Source organism: Hyperolius riggenbachi, chromosome 1 (genome assembly GCF_040937935.1).
Source record: "Hyperolius riggenbachi isolate aHypRig1 chromosome 1, aHypRig1.pri, whole genome shotgun sequence".
Classification (NCBI taxonomy): Eukaryota; Metazoa; Chordata; class Amphibia; order Anura; family Hyperoliidae; genus Hyperolius; species Hyperolius riggenbachi.
In genome coordinates this window covers 61,310,794-61,325,915 of record NC_090646.1, presented here as the reverse complement: position 1 = coordinate 61,325,915, position 15,122 = coordinate 61,310,794, and the positions used below count along the sequence as shown (strand labels likewise).

At 43.2% G+C, this 15,122-nt stretch overlaps 1 protein-coding gene across 1 annotated transcript in view; it reads left to right on the top strand.

The window, feature by feature from the left end:
• Positions 1–15,122, top strand: part of GFRA4 (GDNF family receptor alpha 4) — a 733,069-nt gene that overhangs the window by 263,255 nt on the left and 454,692 nt on the right. The gene's annotated exons all lie outside the window — the stretch shown is intronic.

The window sequence follows — 15,122 nt, the reverse complement described above, 5'->3', positions numbered from 1 at the left end:
TTGCGCCGGGGGTAGGGAGGTGGAGGGGGCGGTTAAGGTTAGGCATCAGGAAGGGGGGTTTTAGGGTTAGGCATCAGGAAAGGTGGGTTTTAGAGTTAGTTGTCAGGAAAGGGGGTTTTAGGGTTAGGCTGTGATCACAGCCAATCAAAGTCTTGCAAATCAGCTGATCTGATCACATGGTCCCCACCATGAGCATCACTGCTTGCAATCTGGCCAGTACTGAGATTATAGATAGGCGAAACAGCAGAAGCATCCGGTACAATTAAATTTGTCCCACAAACGCCCAATTCTAAGGTGGCCTTTGCCCAAGGGGGCAGATGGACCACTAGAAGCTGCAAATGGGGGGCAACACATTAAAGAGGGGAAAGGCTGCCCAAAGGAGCTGCTTATGGAAGAGTGGGGCTGCTGTACATGGAGGTTACACAGTGAAGAGCGTATTGAGCTGGGCGCAGGATGAATATATTGGATTTTCCCACGCCTCGCACTCATCACACATGTAATGAGATATAGAGAACTGGTATGATAAAAGTTATGTTTGGCAGTTGGCTCCTGCATCGTGTCACTGCGGTTCCCCAAAGAACAGACCCGTAACACTGTGCCTCAGGTCATATTTCTTATGTGGCAGCATCTTGGCACAGGCCGCTCCCTCTCCCTGTCTGCATATCAAGTTCCTGCTGGAGGGAGATGCAGAGCGCAGAGGTTGTGCTGCCACTGTGACAAGAGCTCAGTCTGCTCACACACTGGAAGCTAGAGCCCACGTCTAGGATGGAAATAGAGTCTGGGAGACGCATGTACAAACCCAGGGAGGAGAGACTATGCCAACACTGTGAGCAGAAGACCCTTGAGGATGAAAGCCACTTCCTGCTGCACTGCCCCAAATATACTGCAACCAGGGACACCTATTTTAAGAAATTGTTGGAACTATTCCCAGACTTTCTCACATTAGAAGATGAGAGAAAAACATATATCCTACTGGAAGAAGAGGAATCCACAGTGACAACCGCTGCACACTACGTCACAGCATGCCACAGACTGAGAGGAGCATAACGGAACTGTAAACCTAAAAATGTCTACAGACTGCTTAGCCATTGACCCCCTACCCCACCCCCTCCTATGCCCCCCTTTTCCCCTTGCTTGCTTTGGCAATATCTGTATGAATCTTGGTCATGCCAATAAAGCTATCTTTGATTTGATTTCATTTGACTTTGAAATAGTAAGATGACAGGATAGGCTCCACACCAGGCCTCTATGTCCAGCAGCCTGCTCCCACGCCCCCATTCATTGTGCAGCCCCCTCTTCACTGCAAAGCAGGTGGTTTCAGGCAGCGCACAGCACTCTGCGCCGAAGTGGGCCACCGCTATAGCACTGGTGCTACAGTACCCCCCAACCGAGTGTTGCTGCTCAACATATTTTTAATCCTGTTTTATGTGCAGTGCAGTTACATATGTCACAGCACCATCCTCACTCAGAATGTTAAGCAACACTCAGGGCTACTTTAAAGGGAATCCAAGGTGAGAACTATATGGAGGCTGCCATATGTATTTCCTTTTAAATAATGCCAGTTGCCTGGCAGCCCTATTGGTCTTCTGGAAAAAGTAGTGTCTTGAGTCAAACCCCGGGAACAAGCATAAGGCTAATCTAGTAAAACCTGGATGAGCTGAGTCAGAGTTCCTCATCTGCTGCATGCTTGTTCAGGGTCTATGGCTAAAACTATTAGAGACACAGGATCAGGAGGACTGCCAGGCAACTGGTATTGCTTAAAAGGAAATAAATATGGCAGCCTCCATATCGCTCTCACCTCGGGTTCCCTTTAAAGGATACCCGAAGTTACATGTGACATGGGACATGATGAGATAGACATGGGTATGTACAGTGCCTAGCACACAAATAACTATGCTGTGTTCCTTTTTTCTTTCTCTGCCTGAAAGAGTTAAATATCAGGTATGTAAGTGGCTGACTCAGCTCTGGCTCAGACAGGAAGTGACTACAGTGTGACCCTCACTGATAATAAATTCCAACTATAAAACATTTTTTTTAGCAGAAAGTGGCTTCTGAGAGCAGGAAAGAGATAAAAATGGGAATTTCTTATTAGTGAGGGTCACACTGTAGTCACTTCCTGTGTGAGTCAGGACTGAGTCAGCCACTTACATACCTGATATTTAACTCTTTCAGGCAGAGAAAGAAAAAAAGGAACACAGCATAGTTATTTGTGTGCTAGGCACTGTACATACCCATGTCTATCTCATCATGGCACGTCACTTCGGGTATCCTTTAATGTAAAAATTAGAACCGGGGACTCCAGAAACATTCTGTTTAGGATTAATTTTACACATTAAGTTATTTATCTCACAAGTTTATTTACACAAATACTCTTACTATGTTATAAACATTATAAGTGTAAATCACACCTACCCAATCCAAATATAAAAAATAATAACAGTAGTGTAAATATACAAGAGGATTTTTTGGGAAACATATAGAAGAATGCAATCAGTTAAACTAGGGTGATTACACAAATAAAAATATATCAAAGGTTCAGGTTCAAAAGTTCAAGTTCAAAATAGCCGTTATATAAAACAAGATATATAAAATAGAAGTAATTAACGGCAATGATAAGGGTGACTAATACATATTTCTAGATGCTTTATGAAAACTATTAATATACATTCGTCACTGCTGTAGTTGCCTTCATTATTTATATTATATATTTCCTATTTTACGACTGCTAATTTGAACTTGCAGATTGGATATATTTTATTTTGGTTCTGCGCGAAAACCAAAAAATAATTTTAAAAATAGCACAGTGTAAGAGGTTTTGTTTTAGTTTTTTTTGTTACGGAATGCTATCAAAACTAAGCTCCATCTACCCCTAAACAAATAGTTCTACAAACCAGTTAAAAGTCATTAGCCACTGAATCTTACCAATTCAAAATAGCAAACTGCTCTGGTCATGAAGGTATGAAACAGCCCAAGTCATTAAAGAAAACCTGAACTGAAAATTAAAAGTCAAAATAACCACACACAGGTCAAACTTACCTCCTGTGTAGTCTACTCATCATCTCTTTCTCCTCTACTGCATCCTGTTTGTCCACTGAGATCAATGGAATTTTCTGTCCTCCATTTTGAAAATGGCCATTACCCCATAACAGCTTCCTGGTCAGCACACTGTTAAACTGTAATATTGCCCACTTGAGCCATATGGAAACATGGATATTTCTTTGCACATTCAGTTGTAACTGACAGCTGATATATAACTGACAGCAACTGGTATATTTAAGTTCTGACAAAATATTGTCAGAACTGGAAGGGATCACTGTAAGAAGCAAATGGTGAGCTTCTGAGTGGAACCGACGGTGAGGTAAGTATGTGATATTCATTTGCAGCTACATCATGTGTTTATTTTAAATAATTTTACTCAGTTCAGGTTCCCTTTAAGGCCTGGAACCCACTAGCAGTACATTACTAAGCCGTTTCTAAGCGCTTTGTGATTTAAAAAGCTCTTGCTAATGCAGTGCCATGGGTTTAATCTCACTTGAGCGATGTGGTTTTATAAAAATTACGCATAGACCTGCATTAGCAAGAGCTTTTCCAAAATCACTAGTGCTTAGAAAAGGCTGCTAGTGGCCTTGAGCCCTTAGAAGTTAATGTTGAAAATTAGCTTTCCATTTTTAACTAGCTTTGAATTTCAGAAAAATACTATAGGGTCAAATAACGCGTACGTTAAAAATGGGCGCTGGGAAAAAAGGGCGCCGGGTTTTTAACGATAAGCATGGATAACGTTTAAAAATGTATTGTACTGTATTTCGTTTAAAATTAATGTTTTTTAAAGTTATAAATCATTAAATAATGTGCATTAAATCGGCAATTGTAAAAACGTTAATCTTTCGTTTAAATACTGAAACGTATAATAACGTTAAAAAAAAAAAATTACTAAGTAACCCTCCCTGTACCTACCCCTAACCCCTAGACCCCCCTGTTGATGCCTAAACCTAAGACCCCCACTGTTGGTGCCTAAGTAACCCTCCCTGTACCTACCCCTAACCCCTAGACCCCCCTGTTAGTGCCTAAACCTAAGACCCCCCTGTTGGTGCCTAAACCTAAGACCCCCCTGTTGGTGCCTAAACCTAAGACCCCCCTGTTGGTGCCTAAACCTAAGACCCCCCTGTTGGTACCTAAACCTAAGACCCCCCTGTTGGTGCCTAAACCTAAGACCCCCCTTTTGGTGCCTAAACCTAAGACCCCCTGTTGGTGCCTAAACCTAAGACCCCCCCTGTTGGTGCCTAAACCTAAGACCCCCCTGTTGGTGCCTAAACCTAAGACCCCCCTGTTGGTTTTTTCGTTTAAAAATAATGTAAAAAAAAAAAAGTACTGTTTTTCGTTTAAAAATAATGTTTGAAAAAAAATATTGTACTGTTTTTCGTTTAAAAATAATATTTAAAAATGTATAAATCATTAAATAATGTGTAATCATGAGAAGCAGTAATAAAACATTAAGTCTCCGGGCGCCGCTTTTAAAACGTTATTTTTCACCGGCGCCCTTTTTTCCTATCGGGCGCCCATTAAACGATATTTATTATAGGAGTGAATGGCGGCGCCCGATTTGTCCACTAGCCTCAGGCGCCCGAATTTACTGTTTCCCAAATAACACCTTTTTGGTGATCCTGGAATCTGTAGTCACAAGCATAGGGGTGTCCTCCTTCTCCTATGAGTAATGAACCAAGCAGATCAGGATTCCTTGTGACTCAAGTTTAAAGCGGACCTAAACTCAGAACTTCCTCTCTGTTTAAAAGATAAGCAACAGCATAACAACCTTAAGGACCTGTTTCCACTGCTGCTGAAATCGGGCCGAATCCACAGAGTTTCCCCACAAGCAAATCGCGGGGAGGAAACTCTGCCTTAGGGGATAATGCTGCTGCCGCCGCCTAGCCTCGCGCGGCGGCTAGTGGAAACAGACCCTTACAAGAAAAAATATGTCTTTGTTACAGCTGATACAAATCCTGTCATACATCTGCAGTGTGTCTACTTCCTGCTTTCATAGAAGCAAACATAGGGTTAACACCCTGTGTTTACAAATTAGCTGCTCTGCCGAGGCAGCCAGCTGGCACAACTGGTAGATCATATTACACATGTGACTAGTAACAGATAAGGGGTAATTAGACTGGCTAAACCATCTAAATACATACAGGGTGGATTTATCTATGTTTTTCATCTGTCCTGTGCAAGAGTTCAGGTCTGTTTTAACACCTGTAGTAATCCAGTAATTGGTAACAAGTTTGGCACTGTACATTATGAACAATGTAAAATAGCTGCGTGTTACATAGGTTTGGTTATCACAAGGGGGATTGCTAAGGCTAGACATCAGGAAGGGTTTATTGTTAGAGGGAAGTTGAAGGCTAGTTGTCAGGAAGGGGAATAACATTCAAAATGGAGGCTAACATTAGGTGTGGGGAAAAAGAATAAGCAACAGGGAATTAGTGATGGTTAAAGGGCAACTGAAGTGAGAGGGATATGGAGGCTGCCATATTTATTTTCTTTTAAATAATACCAGTTGCCCGGGTGTTCTTATGATCTTTCATGCATCAGTAGTGTCTGAATCACACACCTGAAACAAGCATGCAGCTAATCCAGTCAGACTTCAGTCAGAAACATCTGATCGGCATGCTTCAGTGTCTATGGCTAAAAGTATCAGGGACAGAGGATCAGCAGGACAGCCAGGCAATGTGCATTGCTTAAAGTGAACTTTAAAGAGACACTGAAGCGAGTAAAAAACTTGCTTCTTCTCTTATATTCAGCAGGGGCATGTGTGCCCCTGCTAAACCGCCGCTATCCCGCTGCACAGCGGGGGTCCCTTACCGCCCAATTCCCCCCCGGCAAAATCAACGACCAAATTGGTCGTAGATTTTGCTGCTCCTAGAGGCAGGGCTAACGGCTGCAGCCCTGCCTCACAGCGCGTCTATCAGCAGCGCATCACCGCCTCTCCCCCGCCCCTCTCAGTGAAGGAAGACTGAGAGGGGCGGGGGAGAGGCGGAGATACGCGCTGACAGATGCGCGTGAGGCAGGGCTATAGCCGTTAGCCATGCCTCAATGCGGAAGAGATCCCCGCGAGGACAGAGGGGATTTGGGGGTAAGGGACCCCCGTTGTGCGGCGCGATAGCGGCGGTTTAGCAGGGGCACACATGCCCCTGCTGAATATAAGAGAAGAAACGAGTTTTATACTTGCTTCAGATTCTCTTTAAGTCAGAAAAAAAAAACGCCTATAACGCACTGCATTCTGCACTTTTAAATAACGTGCAGCGTTACAATGTAACGCAACGTGGACACTGTGAACAGCCCATTGATTTTTCATTACTGTGAGTTGGGCTGCGTTACAGGCTGCTCTAACCTGCGCCTGTAACGTCTCACTGTAAAAGCATCCTTAAAGGGACACTTAAGCCAGAAAAAAAAATGAGTTTTACTCACCTGGGGCTTCTACCAGCCCCCTGCAGCAGTCCTGTGCCCTCGCAGCCCCTCACTAATCCTCTGGTCCTCCGCTGCCAGCTAGTTTCGTTTTTGCCTACAGGCCCGTCAGGACTGGCCACGCGTAGCTTTTTCCGCATTCCCGACAAAAACGAAACTAGCTGGCAGCGGGGGACCAGAGGATTAGTGAGGGGCTGCGAGGGCACAGGACTGCTGCAGGGGGCTGGTAGAAGCCCCAGGGGAGTAAAACTCATTTTTTTTTTCTGGCTTAAGTGTCCCTTTAAGGCTGCTTTCACAGTGGGACGTTACAGGCGCACGTTAAAGCAGCCTGTAACGCAGCCCAACTCACAGTAATGAAAAATCAATGGGCTGTTCACAGTGTCCACGTTGCGTTACATTGTAACGCTGGACGTTATAGGAAAGTGCATCATGCTGTGCGTTATAGGCGGTTTTAGCCACGTTAGACTGTTTGCACATGCTCAGTAATGTTGTTTTATTGTTTTTTTGTGAGCAGGAGAGGAGGAGGGGAGAGACCGCTATTTTGCCCAGCCAGATGGCTAATTAATATTCACTGCACTGCAATGCTGGTTCTCTTTCTGCTCGCAATGATTCATATGAATCATTCTCGGTTCTCTGCCTGCTAGCAATGATTCATATGAATCATTCTCGGTTCTCTGCCTGCTAGCAATGATTCATATGAATCATTCTCGGTTCTCTGCCTGCTAGCAATGATTCATATGAATCATTGCCGGTTCTATCGAACGAAAACGGCGCACCAAGAGCTGCATAACGTGCGTTGCGTTTGGGGAACTTAATGCGACTTTAACGTCCCCTGCAACGCAACGTCCCTCTGTGTAAGAGCCCTAAAAGGAAGGAAATCAATGTGGCTGCCTCCATATGCCTCTTAATGGGCTCTATTCACAAAACTTCTCATAAATGACTTATTTATCACCTAATTGATAAAAAGTAGCCTTTCAGCACATTTATAAGCAAAATAATCACTCAAAGTAATTTGTTCCTAATTAACTTCATTTCAATATTTCTTTTCTCACCTTAATTATGTTATATTTTAACTCTTTGGGATCTTAAAAAAGTAACATAGATATAAGGTGAAAACAGAGCAAAACAGGTGAAACAGCTTTGTGACCAATGTGCACCCAATTATAAAAAACGTTTTTGAAAACTCTGAGGGCTTGTTTCCACTATTGCGGTGCGGAATCGCCTGGATTCCACCGCTGATGAAATCGCATGCGGATGCGGTTTCCCATGCGTTTTTTGCCGCGAATTCGCATGCGAATTCGCATAGGTGAAGGTATATGCGATTTTAACCATGTCACTGCCTGTGTGAATTTACATTGGTACCTATGCGAAAATTCGCATACCATAGCCGCATGCGAATTTCCTATTAAATACATTAGCGGCGATTCGCATGCATTCCACTCGCAGGCGAATTCGTTGGCTCTTTTGTGCGTTTTTTTACCGCTGAAAAAAACGCACCTCAACAACGCTACAGTGGAAACAGGCCCATCCACTTGCATTACATGTGCGAATCCGCATGCATTGGACGCATGCGGATTCGCGATAGTGGGAACGAGCCCTGAAAAAAATTGCTGAGTTCAATAAATCAAGAAACTAACAATATATCCTACACCATTCCATCTTCATAAAAATTGATCAGAAAAATCAAACAATCCCGATCAACTTGAATCAATAGAAATTGAAAGTTTGATCAGACTTCTCATTTAATTTTTCTGTACAACTGATATAGTTAAACATAGTGCTAAACTTTTGATTGTATCGTGTGCGGCCACCTTCACATTAACAATGGTGAATCGCAAGCTAAAACACCATCAAAAGTCTAATTTGAATGTGCTTTAGGATCCATGACTGTACTAACAATATACGTAATTGTGGCAGCAGTTTAACCACTTCCTGTGAAAATAAGTATCTGCAATCACTCCCTACAAAATCTTAGATAACACTGTTTATTTATCGCTAACCTGATAACATCCTTACAGAGTTGTAAAGCTATGACAGCAAACCCCTCTTCTCCTCCCAGGGAATTCAATAGCAGAGTTAATTAGTAAACACATTTAAAATACACATTCCAGGAGCAGACAATAGCAGATTGTATACATTACTTAATTGTTACATTGAATACATTATCAAAACAAATAAACAGAAGGGATAGACAAACAAAATGTGTGGGTTTAATGTACACTAGAACTGTTTACATTAAACCTGCAATGTATGAAAGTGGATACATTGTGTATTTTTTCACTACTTTCCTCAGTTTCCTTTTAAAATGCATGGAAGAAAAGGTAATTACTAATAACAAATATCGGCCACAAAAAGCCTAATTTGTCCTGAAAAAAAGATCATTTAGTTGTGATAATTATTGATAAAGTTATTGCAAAAGTAATCAGAGCTGAGCACAACTGGGATCAGAGTCGGGAAGTGGTTAAAGGACACCTGAAGTTAGAGGGATATGGAGGCTGCCATATTTATTTCCTTTCCTCTTAAACCATCCTAGGCAGGTACTTGGCAGTACTGCTGATCTTTCTGGTGTGAGTAGTGTCTGAATCACAAACTTGAAACCCAGTCAGAAACATCAACAAGTGCATGCTTGATGAGGGTCTAAGGGTAAAAATATTAGAGGCAGAGTATCAGCAGGACAGCCGGGCAACTGGTATTGTTTAATGTTGAATAACATCTGTAAATATATAGCTTTATTTATAACATTGCATCATTATGTCACAGTTGCAGTTTTAAAACCACACTCTCTCTTTTAAGCTATAAAACAAAGCAGAAATAATGATCCTTTTTTCTTTCCTGCATTTTGAATTTTATCTCAAGCTGTCTCTCACTGTTTCTTGGCTGGCTAAGTGCTTTAGAAAACAGGACTGTTTTGCATAGATAACAATTGAAGTTCCATAACTCTTCCTGTACTGGAAAACAATATGAGACTCTCTTCTTTGCTACTAAATGTTCTATTTCTTAGCTGTACTACACATACAGTTCATTATCTCATACCTTTATTTTCGCTTCACGTTTAGGTTGACCAATGTTTGTGTTTAAAGAGGAACTCCAGCCTAAACAAACATACTGTAATTAAGTTACATTAGTTATGTTAATTAAAATAGATAGGTAATATAATCTCTTACCCACACATTTCTAAAAGAACAGGCAAATGTTTGATTTCATGATGGCAGCCATCTTTTTGGTTGAATGGAGGTTACGGGAAGCCTGAGACGCAGTTCCAACTGTCCTGTGTACTGATCACCTCTCCCAGTTGCTAGGCAACGTGAATAACAACATAGGAAATCCCATCAGGGCGGGCCGAAGCATAGGCTGGAGAGGCTCCAGCCTCAGGGCGCAGTGTAGTAGGGGGCGCACAATTCATTCAGCTGTCATTCCTAATTGTGTTTGAAGCAGAAAGAAATAAGAAAAGTAGATACATGGAAGTGACTACAAGCCAGAAAACTAGAGATTAAGGTGTTGGGAGCCCTGGGGTGCCTCTTAGTCTAATAGCAATCAGTGTGTGACGGCTAGGATGGAGGGAGGGAGGGGCGCACTTTGGTGTCTCAGCCTTGGGTGCTGGAGGACCTTGTCCCGGCTCTGAATCCCATCATGCTCTGCACAGCATCAGGGAAAAAAAGCCCGGGCTTTTTTTCTTTGATGGGTGGAGCTTAGCTAAAAATGCAGCTAAAAATGATGCTTTGGTAAGAAAAACAAAGTTCTGATGCTGTGAAACTGTTAAAGAGACACCAAGCCTTTTCAGTTCTGCTGAGTAGATTTTTAGTCCGGAGGTTCACTTTAACTTGATATTGAGAAATCAGTAATTCCTCGCAAAATAATTGTTGGAAAAATTGCATCATGGGTATGGATCTTGATGCAATATCAGATTTTTCTCTCATTTTCCATAAGTCTAACACATTCCTGGCATTCTATTGGTGGCACTGGAGGGTAGATAAGAGCTTCCTCTCCCTGCAGTCTGGACTATTGCTATATTTAGCATACAGAATGTCTCTGTTTGTCCATGGATGTCCCTCTCTCACATCCGCTCCATCTCGCGCCGCCATGTGGTCTTCCCTCATCGCTGGCATTCCTTCCCTCGGATGACCTCATCTCTGTCTTCCCGTGTCGCCACGCCACGCTGAAGTACGCTTTTATTGGGCTCTCCTACTTGGAACCCATCTAGCTTCGTCGGGACATTTTTATATTTAGCTGCATGAAAAATGAAATGTATTTCTTGAGAGAGTTCAGTGTAAATCCAGCAGTCAAGGATTTATTGTCCTCCTTTCCTTACCCTCGTTACATTTACTTGGCAATGGCTAAGATGGCATGATAAATGGTAGGAGATGTTTTTAAAGGAGTCCTGGAGTGAGATTAATATGGAAGGAGCCATTGCTGACTGTGTTTTAAAGGGCAACTGAAGTGAGAAGACTATGGAGGCTGCCATGTTTATTTACTTTTAAACAGTACCAGTTGCCTGGCTAGCCTGCTGATCTATTTGGCTGCAGTAGTGTCACCAGAAACAAGCATGGATCTTGTCAGATCTGACAATAATGTCAGAAACACCTGATCTGCTGCATGCTTGTTCAGGGGCTATGGCTAATAGTATTAGAGGCAGATGATCAGCAGGGCAGCCAGGCAACCGGTATTGCTTAAAAGGTAATAAACATGGCAGTCTCCATATACCTCTCTCTTCAGTTGTCTGTAGTATGTTAATACCAGTTGCCTGACATCCCTGTTGATCCTCTCCCTTTAATGCTTTCAGCCACAGCCCCTGAACAAGCATGCAGCAGATCAGGTGTTTCTGACACTATTGTCAGATCCGACACGAATTATGTGCATGCTTGTTTCTGGTGCTATTCAGTCATTACTGCAGCCAAACGGACCAGCAGGGCTGCCATGCAATTGGTATTGCTTAAAAGGAAATAAATATGGCAGCCTCCATATTGTCCTTTAAAGCAAATGTGAAGTAAGGTAAAAAAAAGTTCAATATTCACCACCGTAGAAGGACGGCTGTGGGTTCTAATGATCCAGAGGCTTTCCTGATCCTTATTAAAGGGACTCCGAGCACCTCTTACGGGCATGCCTTTAAGACTCCGACCAGTACTGCAAAGTACTTAAAGATGCATACCTTGCTGTAGATTGTGCTCTCCTCTTTCATTTGATGCCTGAATCGCCGTTCTACACCAAATAGTATTCATTCGATTTTAATTTAAAAATCTCGGCTGCCATCTTGGCTGTGTTATAACTTCCGGGTCACCCCTGTCTTCTCTGTTAGAGAAGTGCATCACTGAATGAAGCAGGAAGAGGAAGTGACACTCATGGCCATTGCAAGAGGCTCCTCCAGAGGGGTCATAGCACGACTTTGTTGGAAGTCGTCTGGCTTAAAGGCATGCCCATGAGAGGAGTCCCTTTAAAGCAGCAGGGTCAGTCATACTATGCTTGGAAAAAAACACATATATAAGTAGATAACAACCAGTGTTGCCAACTCATCCCTTTAATTACTGACGCATATGAATTATACAGGTTTCGTGGCTAGGTAGATGCAGTTAAGGCACTCATTATGTGTAAGTAGCCCCAGAACCTGTATAACTTAGATGTGTCAGTAATTAAAGGGATGAGTTGGCAACACTGATAACAACTTGTTCTACTTTACATAACAGATGGACTGTCCACATTTTGATTTCAGTGAATTTTATATAGTAAAAAAAAAGAGAGAATTCTGTTTCTGGCATTTGCCATCTCGATTCCCTCTGACTGAAGCCAGTCCTGATGTCATTTCCTCCCTTCCTTTTTTTTATCCTAGAATCTGCACTGTCATAGCTAGCTTTCTTTGTAAACATGTGAGCGCAAGCATGGATCAGATTTCAGCAACTTCACACTGAACTGCCCTCAGCCAATCAGTGAGGAGCAGGAATGTGGGAGGGGTGATGACAAGCTTCCTTCTCCTTGGCAAGGGCAAAAATAGAGCCGGACTGAGATAAGATTTATTACAGGAGAAACATTTCTGAATAAATTGGAATGCTTGCAATGCAGGGTTAGGTCCCAGACTACATAATAAACACAGAGCAGAGGGTAAATGGAGCTTGGTTTTGTGGCTGACAATCCCGCTTTAAAGGACCACTATCGTGTAAAATTGTAACATTTTAACCAGTTCGGCCTATCTGGACGAGCTTCCTCGTCCAGATAGGCACTGGTGCTGCCGCCGGCTCGTGCGCGCGATCGGGCGCGCCCCCGCGCGCGCTCCCGCTGCCCGCCGCTAGCCCCCCGATCAGTGAATGGGAATATAATTCCCATTCACCGATCTAACTTCCCCGCAGAAATACCGACGCTTTCTCTCCAGAGAGCGCGGTATTTCTGCCCCCAGGAAACAACTTCTCAGCATTTTAGTTCCTAGATGCGAGCTGGTTCGCATCTAGGAATTTTTTCACTGTGGCCATCTTGTGGCCAAATAGTAAACTGCACCCACATACATTTTTGATAAAAAAAAAACATTATTTTACATTTAAAATTAGCAGTTTCCCTCCCACACCAAAAATTACCCACATACACTTTTTTTATTTAAAAAAAAAAAAAACAACAATTAAAAAAAAAAAAAAAACAACATAAATAGTTACCCAAGGGTCTGAACTTTTTAAATATGCATGTCAAGAGAATATGTTATTATATTATTTAAAATTATAAGCTTATAAATAGTAATGGACGCAAATTGAAAAAATGCACCTTTATTTCTAAATGAAATATCGGCACCATAAATTGTGATAGGGACATCGTTTAAATGGTATAATAAGCGGGACAGATGGGCAAATAAAATACATGCGTTTTAATTACGGTAGCGTATATTAATTTCAAACTATAATGGCCAAAAACTGAGAAATAATGAATTTCTTCCGTTTTTTTCTTATTCTTCCTGTTAAAATGCATTTACAGTAAAGTGGCTCTTAGCAAAATGTATCACCCACAGAAAGCCTAATTGGTGGCGGAAAAAACGAGCTATAGATCAATTCATTGTGATAAGTAGCAATAAAGTTATAGGCGAATGAATGGGAGGTGAACGTTGCTCGGATGCATGAGATTTTCGGACCGCGGCGCTGAACCGGTTAAATTCAGACGTATAAAATGTACATTTCATTCTGAAGAAAATGCCTTCTAAATTAATTTTTTCCTATGCCACTTTCGCTTACAGCAAGTAGTTAAAATCTGACACGCTTTGGACTAGTCCATCTCCTCATACAGGATACTCTTAGGCCTTGTTCACATTGTGTTTGGCTCGTATGTCCGCCCGGGGTGGGCTTTTTTTTCCGCGTTTTTTCTGCAATTTTTTGCGCGTTCGCTCATTTTTGTGGGCGTTTTTTTGTAAGCGCTTTTGCAGAGCAAAAGCAATACAATGTTTTGTTTTTTTTAAACGCTCACGCAATCGCTTGCCAGAGCGATTTTGTGAGCGGTTTTTGGGTTTTTCCTATACTTTCCATTGAGGCAAATCGCCTCAAAAATGTCCCAAGCACCGCTTTTCAAAGCGGAACGCAAAAGAACCGCTCTGATATGAACTCTCTCATAGAGAATCATTGCATAAGCGCTTTCAAGGCGATTTTGAAGATCGCCCAAGCTTAAAATTGCACAAAAACGACTATAATGTGAACAAGGCCTGACTGATTGGCCGTTGCTCAGTCCAACTTCCAAAACTGTGTGCAAATGAGAATAGTGGAAAAAATGCTTAGAATCGCTTACACAAGGAGATAGACTAGTCCAAAACCTGTCAGATCTGTGAGATTTGTATTGCTTTAAAGGGAAGGTTCAGGGACGAGTAAAAAAAAATAAAAATCCGCATCCACTTACCTGGTTCTTCCTCCAGCCCGTGGCAGGCAGGAGGTGCCCTCGGCGCCGCTCCGCAGGCTCCCGGTCTCCTCCGGTGGCCGACCCGACCTGGCCAGGCCGGCGGCCAGGTCGGGCTTCTTCTGCGCTCCAAAATGCGCCTCACGTGTTCTGAGCCTGCGCAGTACAGCCCGGAGGATGTCCGATGACGTCAGCGCCCCGCCGTGAGGCGCATTTTGGAGCGCAGAAGAAGCCCGACCTGGCCGCCGGCCTGGCCAGGTCGGGTCGGCCACCGGAGACCACCGGGAGCCTGCGGAGCAGCGCCGAGGGCACCTCCTGCCTGCCACGGGCTGGGGGAAGCCCCAGGTAAGTGGATGCGGATTTTTATTTTATTTTTTGTCGTCCCTGAACCTTCCCTTTAAGGTGGCCATACACTGGTCGATTTGCCAATAAATCCGACCAACAGATAGATCCCTCTCTGATTGAATCTGATCAGAGAGGGATCGTATGGCTGCCTTTACTGCAAACAGATTGTGAATCGATTTCAGCATGAAACCGATCACAATCTGAAGCTGCCGCTGCCCCCCTGCATACACTACCTGCTCCGGCCAACGCGTATCCCCCGGTCTCTGCTGTCTTCTTCTCCGTACTCGGCTCCTCCAGCTTCACCGAACTTCCTGCAGGGGAAGTTTAAACAGTAGAGGGTGCTCTACTGTTTAAACCTCCTGTCCAGACAGGAAGTTCAGTGAAGCTGGAGGAGCCGAGCACGGAGAAGTGACAGCGGAGACCGGGGGACTCGCGCCGGCCGGATCAGGTAATGTATTGCCGCCAGCGTCGGT